The 12,084-nt window shown below is 36.8% G+C and overlaps 1 protein-coding gene and 1 non-coding gene across 4 annotated transcripts in view; both read right to left on the bottom strand.

Moving 5' to 3' along the window:
- Positions 1–12,084, bottom strand: part of COP1 (COP1 E3 ubiquitin ligase) — a 252,752-nt gene that overhangs the window by 21,429 nt on the left and 219,239 nt on the right. The gene's annotated exons all lie outside the window — the stretch shown is intronic.
- On the bottom strand, positions 2,290–2,430 carry LOC113604036 (small Cajal body-specific RNA 3). The gene has a single exon (XR_003425848.1). It is a non-coding gene; the product is annotated as a small Cajal body-specific RNA 3 (non-coding RNA).

The raw sequence follows: 12,084 nt of genomic DNA, 5'->3' as shown, positions 1-12,084 counted from the left end.
GTGGATATTAAAACTATTTAACAACAGGAACAGGCACCAACCTAGCAGAAGAAAATTAATATAGCTATGCCATTACTTCTGTGACTGCCCCTGATTTTAGCATATCCATGGCCATAAAAGTAGATAAAATTCTATCTAGTCTTTAAGTATAACAGTAAAGAGACAATACATATTCCACCTTCTAATGGGACTTAAGTTTATATTGTGAGGATCGAATTCTGAGCTTCCACAAGGAAGAATGGGTAACTGATGGTACTAGGGCAGTGTACAAAATATGTACTTGCCTTCACATTCAAATAAATCCATCTCTAATTACTATGTCAGCTTTGATGTGTCATATATGAGGGTCACTTGATTCCTATATTCATGTATCTGGTTTGAGTAGAAGCCAGCTGTCATCTACTAGATTTACTGGAGTTTGTGGAGGAGTAAGGGGCATATATGATCTGGCAGCAAAAGGGGGAGAGGACACACAGAATTACAGGGAAGATGAAATGGAAGAACATGGTAGCAAGCAGGTTCAAAATGACAGAGACACTGCAAAGTATTTAAGAACACCTGGTTGAGTACTACATTTCTCGGCCTCGGCTGAAACATCCCAGAAAATGATGGAGTGGTGGAGACACCTCTCAAATATATTTATAAACAAATCCTAAGATAGATTCAGTCATAAGACATTCCTTTCCCTTTTGAATTAAGCCTCGATAATATTTGTGTTCAGAATTTTTAGTAAGAGGTCATTTTAGTGAAGGGTCTTGAATCTAGATTTGAATTTCTCATGTAACTAAGCAGAGCACAAATAATACAAGTGAGTACGAAATCTTAAAATCGTTCATCAAAATGAAGACCAGAGTAGACTAATGACTTCTAAAGAGTTTCAAAAAATAAGGCTATTCAACAACTGTCTGACACAATAATTGCTCAGCGTAAGAAATATATGGGGATTTCAGAACCACAAACAAGGACAGATCCTCACACAATTAGTTATAAATAAACCCAGCAGTGGCCTGCTTACAGCACACCCTGGTGCTGTGTACCACACCTCAGGGCATTAGAAATGCCACTGCAGCTCCCTCCGCTGCTATCCACCCCTCCCCTGCTGACAGAACACACACCCTGAAAAAAATCTAAGAATTCAAATTTAGTGCTAAGAAGTTAATACTTAGTAGCTAGCTTTTACCCCAGTAATGGTCATTCCTAAAATTTTTTATAGACTTAAAAAATCACATAAACTGTATTTTGGAACAGTCACTTTCTTAATGACAAATCAATTTTTAATGAGAAAAACTTCATGGAAGTTACCCCTGATCAGCTTCTTCATCTCTAAAATACTGACTGACCTCTACTGATAACCCTGATTAATTAAGTCAATGTGGTCTCTCGGAAAAATAGTATTTCTATATTCATTCCCTTGGCTTAATCAAACAAACAAATGAAACCTATTTTTAAGACCATAAAATATCTAAAAACTAGTTAAGATGGATGCAGGAGTCTGCTGGTGGGAATGCAAACTGGTGCAGCCACTCTGGAAAACAGTATGGAAGTTCCTCAAAAAATTAAAAGTAGAACTACCCTTTGACCAGCAATTGCACTACTAGGTATTTATCTAAGGGATACAGGTGTGCTGTTCTGAAGGGACACATGCACCCCAATGTTTGTAGCAGCACTATCAACAATAGCCAAAATATGGAAAGAGCCCAAATGCCCATCAACAGATGAATGGATAAAGAAGATGTGGTATATACACATAATGGAATATTACTCGGCAATCAAAAAGAATGAAATCTTGCCATTTGCAACTACGTGGATGGAACCAGAGGGTATTATGCTAAGTGAAAGTAGTCAGAGAAAGACAAATATCATATGACTTCACTCCTATGAGGACTTTAAGACACAAAACAGATGAACATAAGGGAAGGGAAGCAAAAATAATATAAAAACAGGGAGGGAGACAAAACATATGAGACTCTTAAATATGGAGAACAAACAGGGTTGCTAGAGGGGTTGTGGGAGGGGGGATGGGCTAAATGGGTAAGGGGCATTAAGGAATCTACTCCTGAAATCATTGTTGCACTATATGCTAACTTAGATGTAAATTTAAAAAAATAAATTAAAGGGTAAAAAAATAAAAAATAATAAAATGCACAACTACTAAGTAAAAAGAAAAAAAAAAAAGACGGATGCAGAAGTAACCTCACTTGGTTGTCTATTAAAACTCCAGCATACTTAGCTGTCACAGATATTAAACAAAATGGCACGAAAGCAGTACTTGGAATGCTGGTTTCTAAGGCTGTATGGAGGGGAACGATCAGACTTAGTCAGCTGCCCTAAGCCAGACAGAGACCTCCATGTTTATGTAGGATCACTGCAATTTGTAGACAAAAGGTATTTTTCCATTTGTCCACACGGTTGGTTCCTGCAGGTTCCATTTTTGGTGCGCTTCATTATTAAGAAGCCTTTTGTTATCCAGTCTTTCCTACAGCAATTTCCTGACTGCAGCAGATTCTCATTTAAATACACTTTAATGCATTCAAATAAACTAGAGAAAAAAAACAGGATTCGGACAGATAATGGAAAAAGAACCACTAAACCATATAAAGTCAAAGTGATCTTTACTCTAGGAACAAAGGTTGTAAAGAACATGTACAAGGAAAGGAGGATTGAGATATACCCCCCAAAAATCAGTCACCACCTTCCCTTCATTCCCAGTGGTTTCCAAACTCTTCTCCCTTCTCATTATCCAGCCCTAATCAACTTAAGTTTCCTTGCCACACAACAACTCAAATATTATCTCCAGACACCCACAACTTCCCTCACGTATCAATACCTCTGCACCTTGGATGCTCTCCTGAATAAAGCTCACGAACAATGTGCTTGCAATCACACAGCTGACAGAAAACAATTGCTTGGTGTATACCACGGAGGGCCTCTGACCATCGAGTGTGCATTTTGAAGGGTGCTATCTGCACAACCCTCCAGAACACTCTGGCAAAACTGTCTGGAGAGTTCGGTGCTGCTCCAGGGCTACCACATAACACATGACAAACAGCAATGAATGTAAGACACGGGGCCCCAGACTGCATTTCAGTTCTGCCATAGCACTGCTTCACCTTCCTGGAGACTCAATTTCTTCAACAATAAAACAGGTAATTTTAGGTGCTTCACAGAATTTTTAAAGACTCAAAAGAAACCAAGTAAAGCATCTAACCAAAAAGGAAACAGAATATTATAGGCCCAAATAAGTGACAGTTATTAAAACACTATAACCTAAATTTCTTTACAATTAAAAGGCAGCTGACTGCAGTATGACTATCTGAATATATCAGTCACCATATTCATGATCTTATAAAATTGACAAAAAACATAAAGTAGGCTCCCTAGCTTAAGTAGACTTAAACGTTATCTTAACTCTTTCCTAGAGCACTAAGTAGCTCTTATTACAGTAGCTGCACATGTTGGTATTTTTTGCTCTCAAACTAGAAGCAAGGAATAAACAGGGGCAACACTAAATAAAGTACAATTAGAGAATAATACACTTGAATGGCAGCTGGCAAAATGCATTCTGTAGGTGTATCAGTAACTTAGAAACCAGAAAGCATAGAGATGAAACGGTTAACAGGAACAAAAAAGTAGGGATGGGGCTGGGAAAGGATGAGAGGATTTAGGTAAGTGGGAGAGGGAGAGCAAGGCAACACAGATTTATTACGAACAATGTGAACACAGTTCCAGGCAAGAAAAGGTATAGTACTGGGCAATGAGCAAACTTACTTTTTTTTTTTTTTTTAAATTGTATTTTGAGAGAGGGAGAGTATGTGCATGCAAGCAGGGGAGGAGCAGAGGGAGAGGGAGAGAGTCTTAAGCAGGCTCCACACCAAGCGCAGAGCCCAGAAAAGGCACGAAAGCTCTATGCCCTGCTGTCACCACTGCCACCTTTTGAAAGACAGGTCTTTAACTCCAGCTTTAAGATCTTGATTTGCTACAAGCACTACAAGAATCTTCTAGACTGCATTTTTGTTACTGAGGAAATCAGAAAGAATCCCAGCCTATTACCCAATGTTTCCCTTGGAGTTGGTCCTTAAAACATCTTCCAAAGTGACTGACTTCCTGGGAACTTAGAAAGCCTCCTTATGTTGCTCTTGGAAGGGTTTAAGATAGTAATACCTAATGACTCCTATGAAATGAAGAACGCAGGTCTGTAGTGGCCACTGCTGGAACACCTCTTTCCACCCTCCCAGATATGAACATTATTATAAACATTATTATAAATTATAAACATTACTAGAAATTTCCAGTGGGATCAAGACTGGATGTGCTGGGGATGGGATCTCTGCTTCTCCCATGTAATTCTAGGCTACTTAATAAAAGGAAAGAAGAGAACTATGCATTTCATAAAGATATAATAGCAACAACAACAAAATGGATGTGCCTGGCTCTCACCCTCAGAAACTCTAACTTAATAAGTCTGAGGTCTAGAAACTCGCATTTTTAATACAAATCTCAGGTAATTAATAATTCTGAAATAGATGATCAGTAAGATCATACTTTGAAAAAACGCTAGTACAGATATTAAAAACTGTCTATAGATGTTGAATTCAGAGAAAGGAGAAGTCTGCATTTTTCTGCTATTGGTTAAGAGGTTGTTGAGAGGGAAGTGGAGAGGAAAGATTTACTTGTTAAAACAAACAACAATAACAACAACAACAACGACAAAACTATTACTGAGTGCCTATTTACCTGATCCCATGCCAAGGCCAAAACAAGACCAAGATAAACAGGACAATAGTTTTTAATCTAATGAGGCTTCTGAGTTCAGTGAAAATGATCATATACCTAAAGCTTGTTTTAATACTTTTACATAATCTATATAAATTTACTCAGTTATCCGTACTGGAATTCGAACTACAGAAGTAGCTCACAGTAGTTTAGTAGAAAACTTAATTTCATAAATGGGAATCTATGAAAATTTAAAATAAAATGAAATAAAATGAAAATCTGAGTACTAATAAATGTCCTATTCTCTTTTCTTCATGCTCCCTTTCCCACATTTTAAACTAGTCCATACCAAAGGAAAATACATGACATGGGCACAACTTCACAGAATGCAGATTTGAACTCTTCACCTCTATTTCCTTGTTCTTTTTTAATGTTTATTTTTGAGAGAGAGAGAGAGAGAGAGAGAGCGCACGCGCGTGCGCGCAAGTGGGGGAGGAGCAGAGTGAGAAGGGGACAGAGGATCCAGAGGATCCAAAGCGGGCTCTGTGCTGAGAGCCCAATGCAGGGCTCAAACTCATGAAATGTGAGATCACAACTGGAGCTGAAGTTGGATGCTTTATCAACAGAGCCACCCAGGTGTCCCAAACTCTTCACCTCTATTTTCAAGTGATGTTATTCCTGCAAAGGATTCAATAAGACTGAGGTAAAGAGTGGGTTAACACAAAGAAAACTAGAAGATGTTGACTTTTACTGCATGTGGAGTTACAGGTTCTTAAATATTACACATTTTTTAAAATATTTACCGTTTCTGAGGTGATGGGAAAAAGTAAGAGCTGTTCTTATGGGCCAACATTGTAAGACTTGAAGTCACGGGAAAATATAATGGGCTTCCTTGTGCAGCAGGAGCTCCTTGTCACCAGAAGTATTCAAAAAGTTTGAAGGACACCCCATTAGACATGTTATAGAACTCATTTCTACAAAGGCCAAAAGGTAAGGAAATCTAATGGTAGTCATCTACTCAACACTCTACTACTTGTGTAGTTACAAAACTCAGCACCGTACTTAAAAGACTTCCTGTCTAATGACATTCTAATATGTAACAAACAGGAAAGAAAAGGGCATGTGGGCACAGTGAGCAGCAAGGTCAAAGGCACAAGGGTTAATAAACAAATAAACAAACAAACAAACCATGATGGGGTGTTTGAGGGTCTTTAATCAGTTCAGTGTTGCCAGAGTGCAGAATGTGCCTATGGAAGTGGCAGGTGACCATGCTGAAGAAGTGGGTAGGGGCTTGATAAAGGAGGGTGTTAAATGTCACATAAAGAAGCTTATATTTTATTCTATAATCATCAGGACATGACTGAGCATTTTAAATAGCTCCGGTAAATTAGCCTGGGACTATTAGGTAATGGCAGGGGATGATGAAAGCCTGAACTAGCAGTGCTACATGACAGAGTAGCAGGGGACACAACAGAATATGGAATAAAATTGAGAGGGAAATGAGATCAGATTTGTGCTTGGACATGCACAAAACTTGTTTTTACATTTCTAAGACTCCATTCTTTAATAGTCAAAACTTTGTACTTACGTACATTTGATTTTAAATTTAGGGATTACTGAAGAATAGGACTGCATTTAATAAAACTGAAAACAATCCAACATTTTTCATGTTGTAGTAAATCACCGCAACAGTCTATATTGTCTGAACTTCCACAGAAATTCCCTCGACTCGTAAGTAAAATACCAAATTGCCATAAAAGTGTCTTCACAACTGTCAGCTACATGTAAGAAGCCTGGCAAACTTCCTAGAAACTTTCCTTATCTGAGACTAAATAATTAAAAATCCTAATGGTTAAGATCCTGTCACGTCACAACTTCTAGATACCATCAGTATTTTCCTCACACTTCAAAAATTCTTGTTCCTGGCTAAATAGGTCTTGAGACTTTCATTAGAAAACAAATTTCAGATAAATGGTTTCATTGCTACTAACAATTCAGATACTGAATTGTCTTTTGTAATTGAGATTACTTCTGTCACTCAACTAAATGACTACATGTGGTATGGCGGGGAGGGGTGATTATAGATGAACATACATTATAAACCATATTTTGCAAAAGGTAATTATCCCTAAAATGTTATAAGAAATAAAAGGCCTATTACTATTAACATAGTTCTGAAATATGCTGACAATACACAAATTTAAATAGCAAGAAGTCTAAGATAATTAAAAGTGAACGTTAAAACCCCATATATCTGTAGAAGTAATGCAAGTACTAGAGAGCTGAGCTTAGAGATGGAGAAAGCTGGAAAGAGCAATGCCCCTATGATTGCAAGAAAAAAGCTGAACTACTGCTAATTAATGACATTTCTTGAACCTATTAAAGAACTGAATCACAGGCGAAACAATCTAAAACCAGAAGAAACTGGCGCCTGCATGGAGAGAGAATACCAGAGTACGGTAAAACCTGGGATGCGAGCAACTTGTTCTGCAAGTGTTCCATAAGACGAACAAACATTTTTAATAAATTTTAACTTGATAAACGAGTGAGGTCTTGTGATATGAGTAGGACCTGACACCAAATGTCACATGATCACAACTGGGCTGATGGTTCTTTCTCTCTCTCTCTCTCTCTCTGTCTGCAGGATTGTGGGTGATCATTTCCCATGCTCAGATGCTTGGTCTCAGGCTGTGGTGGTTGGCAGAAATCAGTGATTTTTCAGAACGTTGGAAGGTGCCCACAACTGGCAGTAGTGTACTTTTTGTCACTTCAAAGCACTTATGGACAGTCCCTTGCTTTTCTGTACAAGAGTCAGTTTAGGAATGCCTTGCTTCATTCCAGATCAGGCTGCCTGCAGATGTAGACCCTTTTCCCTGCTGCCTTATTGCCAGTTACATTAAATACAGCATATGACAAGAATTGATTAATACGGTACTGTAGTCAACATCCATGCGAGCGTATACAGTGGCCCCCACGCAGAAAGATTCCAATGAGCCAGTAGATAGCAGTGATTCCGTTAGTGATAGTGGAAGTCGTCCTACACAATAACCCTCCTCTCTTTTGTCTCCCTCATACCAGCCACAAAGGTTTTCAAAGGTAAGTGCAGGTTAATTTGTTTATTCTTACTATTTTGTATTTTATTATTTTGTCTTATATTACAGTATTTAATCCTGTTTATATGAATATTTTTAGGTTGTAGAACAAATCATCTGAGTTTCCATTATTTCTTATGGGGAAATTCGCTTTGATATACAAGTGCTTTGGATTACAAGCATGTTTCCAGAAGGAATTATGCACACAAACCATGGTTTTACTGTATTTGCTTACCTGAAACAGAAATAGCTGGATAAGCCATGGGAAGATTAAGTTAGCGTTTAACAAAATGCTACAAGGTGGCTAGTACAAAAGTATGAGGCCCCTGCAGCCATAAACACTGGGAGATGGGTGCAGTATGCTCTTCCAAACTTTTCTAAAATCTTGGAAACACAACCATTTCCTAAAGCCATTGTTAAGAAAATACATACAGTAACAGTACATTTTGCATGATCAGTTACACATGCTAATTTGCAATAAGATTCTTTGTGGTATTTTCTGTTGTCCTATCTTCAAGGTCACGTATTCTCCCCTCAGATTTGTCAGATACCCACCTACTATGTCCTCTAAAGAACAAAAGCATTAGTCTGTAGAGAAATGGATGGGGAGGAGGGGTGGTCTGAGGGCACTGGTAGAAAGTAACTGCAGTTGAGGGAGAGGAACAGAAAACAAAGTGTTTTACTCTCAGGGGAAGGTCAGAAACATATGCTAGCATGACATTTAGAAGATGGGCAGAAAGAACTGTGAAGTCCACAACTCCAAGACCTAGGTTCATAGGACCAAACTTGGACTGAGGATTAATCCAAACTTCAAAGAATGTCCTTCCTCTCATAACCACCCCACCACATAAACAAGCACTAAGAAATAAGATTAAAAAGGAATATAGCAAGGATTACTACAAGAGACAGATTTGTTCCGGGAAACAATGCAAAGAGCAGACCAAAACCTCAGCAGAGAACACACTGAGAAAAATCCTCTGGCAAAGCAGCCAATATTCTACACACAAAGTATCACGAGAATATGGTGCTCTGAGGGTAATCATAGCAACAACAAACTTCAAAACAACCTCAATCATGACTACATTAACACAACCCCCACAATGAAGTCTGTGAGAATGAAAAGCAGGCTCACCCACAGCATAAAAAATATTTCCCTCAGTACCTACTGTCACACACAATGCATGGCTTTTAACCAAATATGACAAGGCATTCAGGGAAAACCAATCTGAGGAGACAAAGCAATCATTAAACTAAATTCAGTATGACACAGATGTTGGCACTATGTGAAAATAACTATCATCAGTGCATTAAAGAAAAGAGTCCAATGAAAAAGGTAGAAAATGTGTAAGATCAGATAATTTCAGCAAAGAGACTTAAACTATGAGAAGGAATCAAACAAATCGTAGAAACCAAAAACATAGTAACAGAACGAACAATGCCTTTAATGGTATGATCAGCAGACTTGACAAATCTGAGGGAAGAATACGTGAACTTGAAGATAGGACAACAGAAAATACCACAAAGAATCTTATTGCAAATTAGCATGTGTAACTGATCATGCAAAATGTACTGTTACTGAATATATTTTCTTAACAATTGACTTACTAAGTTTCCCAAGAAACTTGTTTTCAAGATTAATTCATCAAACACTCAGGTGATAATGCAGAATAGACAATTATTTACACTACAATAATGTTTCATTTACAAAAATAGAAATATAAAAAATTATAATTAAATTTATAAGCAAACTATAAGAAAATTTGTAATTAAATAGTTCTACATCCTTTTTTTTTTTTTACTACTTCTTACCCATATCACATGAAAATTTTATTTCATATTCTTTCTTTAGATTCTCTATAAATACTTTCAGATCTACCACCAGACATACTGATTATCAACAAACTGTGAGAAAGAATAAACCAATTATGGATGCACTCCTTTTATTTCAAATTTGGATATTTTACTCTAAACAATTCCTCCCATAAAGTTCATGTTAAAAGTTAAACATGTTTTACACCTATTCAAAGTTATACTAATAACTCATGGCATACCCCATAAAACATACCTTTAATAAGGTAGCTGATACACATAAACCCCATTGAAACTTCTTTTCGTAAACAGATTTAATATTTTTAGATGGGAAAAAGGTGTTTTTATAATCCTATTTACCTCTTATTCCTTTTTATTTGTGAGATTACATGCAGATTATCAGCAATTATTACGGAGTTATTTTTTCTTTTTAATGTGTATTTTGTTAGAATAGGAATTCATGAGACTTTTTTAAATTTTTAAATTTTTTTAACTGAAGTGTAATTAACATAACAGTGTTATATTAGATTCAGGTATACAATATAGTGATTCATCAATTCTATATATTACTCAGTGTTCACAATACGCATACTCTTAATCCCCTTTATGTCTTTCACCCATCCCCCACCCACTTCACCTCTGGCAACTACGTTTAATCTCTGTTTTTTTTTTTTTAATTTTTTAATGTTTATCTTATTTTTGAGAGAAAGAGTGAGCAGGGGAGGGGCAGAGAGAGAGACACACACACACACAAACACACAGAATCTGAAGCAGGCTCCAGGCTCTAAGCTGTCAGCACAGAGCCCGACGCCGGGCTCGAACTCACAAACCACGAGATCATGAGCTGAGCAGAAGTCAGAGGCTCAGTTGCTTCTGACTTCAGCTCATGTCAGGATCTCGTGGTCTGTGAGACCTTTTTATAAAAGCCCAAATGTCCACCGACGGATGAATGGATAAAGAAAATGTGGTATATATACACAATGGAGTATTACTCAGCAATCAAAAAGAATGAAATCTTGCCATTTGCAACTACGTGGATGGAAATGGAGGGTGTTATGCTAAGTGAAATTAGTCAGAGAAAGACAAAAATCACATGACTGCACTCATATGAGGACTTTTAAAGAGACAAAACAGATGAACATAAGGGAAGGGAAGCAAAAATAATATAAAAACAGGGAGGGGGACAAAACAGAAAAGACTCTTAAATACAGAGAACAAACTGAGGGTTGCTGGAGGGGTTGTGGGAGGGGGTATGGGCTAAATGGGTAAGGGGCATTAAGGAATCTACTGAAATCATTGCTTCACTATATACTAACTAATTTGGATATAAATTTTAAAAAATAAAAAATAAAGTTAAATCAAAAAAAATTAAAAAAAAAAAAAAGGTGACAAAGCAAACCGAGGCAGAGTGATTTGGTTAAGTTTCTCACTCTCTTAGGTAACATAAATCTAGAGTGGAAGTAATAGAAGAAAAAATGAAAGGATTAAAATAAAGAACTTCTAATACACTTACTCTGTGACTTCTTTGTTTCATTTTAAGTTTGCGAAGCTATATAAAAACTAAACTTCAAATCAAGAACAGAAAACTAATATAATTTTTAGTAATTGGTATTGCTAGTACAATTTAATGCATAGCCTTATCAAGCCAACTTGCCAGACTACATTTCATAGCACTCATTTTTAATCATTAATATTTTGATCCCCTTTAGAAATCTAATAAAAGCAATAAGCTCTCTAGAAAAATAATCACAGGGACAGGCAAACTTTTTCATATGCTTTTAGTGGGTCAAAGAACATCCTAAAAAAACCTTGTGGGGTAGGTTACATGAATTCCAAATTTTTACTGGACAAATTTGATTTGTATGAGACAAAGCAAAGGGTCCCAAAGGACCATTAAGAGGAAGCAACTAAGCAATCGCTAATCTAATTAACACACATATTTAATAAGGAGCTTTAAAAAAAGAATTCAGTCCAGTAAAACTAGTCAATCGCATCAACTAAGAACTAGTCTGAAGTGTTAGAATTACCATCCATTCTATTTCTTTTAGTATTTCAACATTCACAGAGCTAAAATGCAAGGCTACAGTTGCACAGTTAGAAAATGGGGATGCTACTGCATCGATGCTTCCATTTTACATGTAGGTTAAGTTGTACAATCAAAACTTCACAGCAGTGTTAGGGAAAAAAGCATCAGTCTATTATTTTTCCTATCTCATAATAATCCTTCAAAATACTAAGTTATTAGAACCGAAGCTTTTCATTAGAGGAACATGAGAGGAGCAGATGTTATTAAGATGCAATATAAATCCAAACAATAACTTCCCATTAACCTGTGGTAATTAAGAGTCTATCTGAACACTTACTAACAATGTGAAGTTGCCAAAATCAACGCAAAACATAAAGCAGTAATTAACAGTATTAGAAACATTACAATAAGAGTAAATTAGTAAAGAATATGGGAACAAAAAAT

The sequence above is a fragment of the Acinonyx jubatus genome, chromosome E4, assembly GCF_027475565.1.
Source record: "Acinonyx jubatus isolate Ajub_Pintada_27869175 chromosome E4, VMU_Ajub_asm_v1.0, whole genome shotgun sequence".
NCBI lineage: Eukaryota > Metazoa > Chordata > Mammalia > Carnivora > Felidae > Acinonyx > Acinonyx jubatus.
This window is presented reverse-complemented; position numbering and strand designations above follow the sequence as displayed.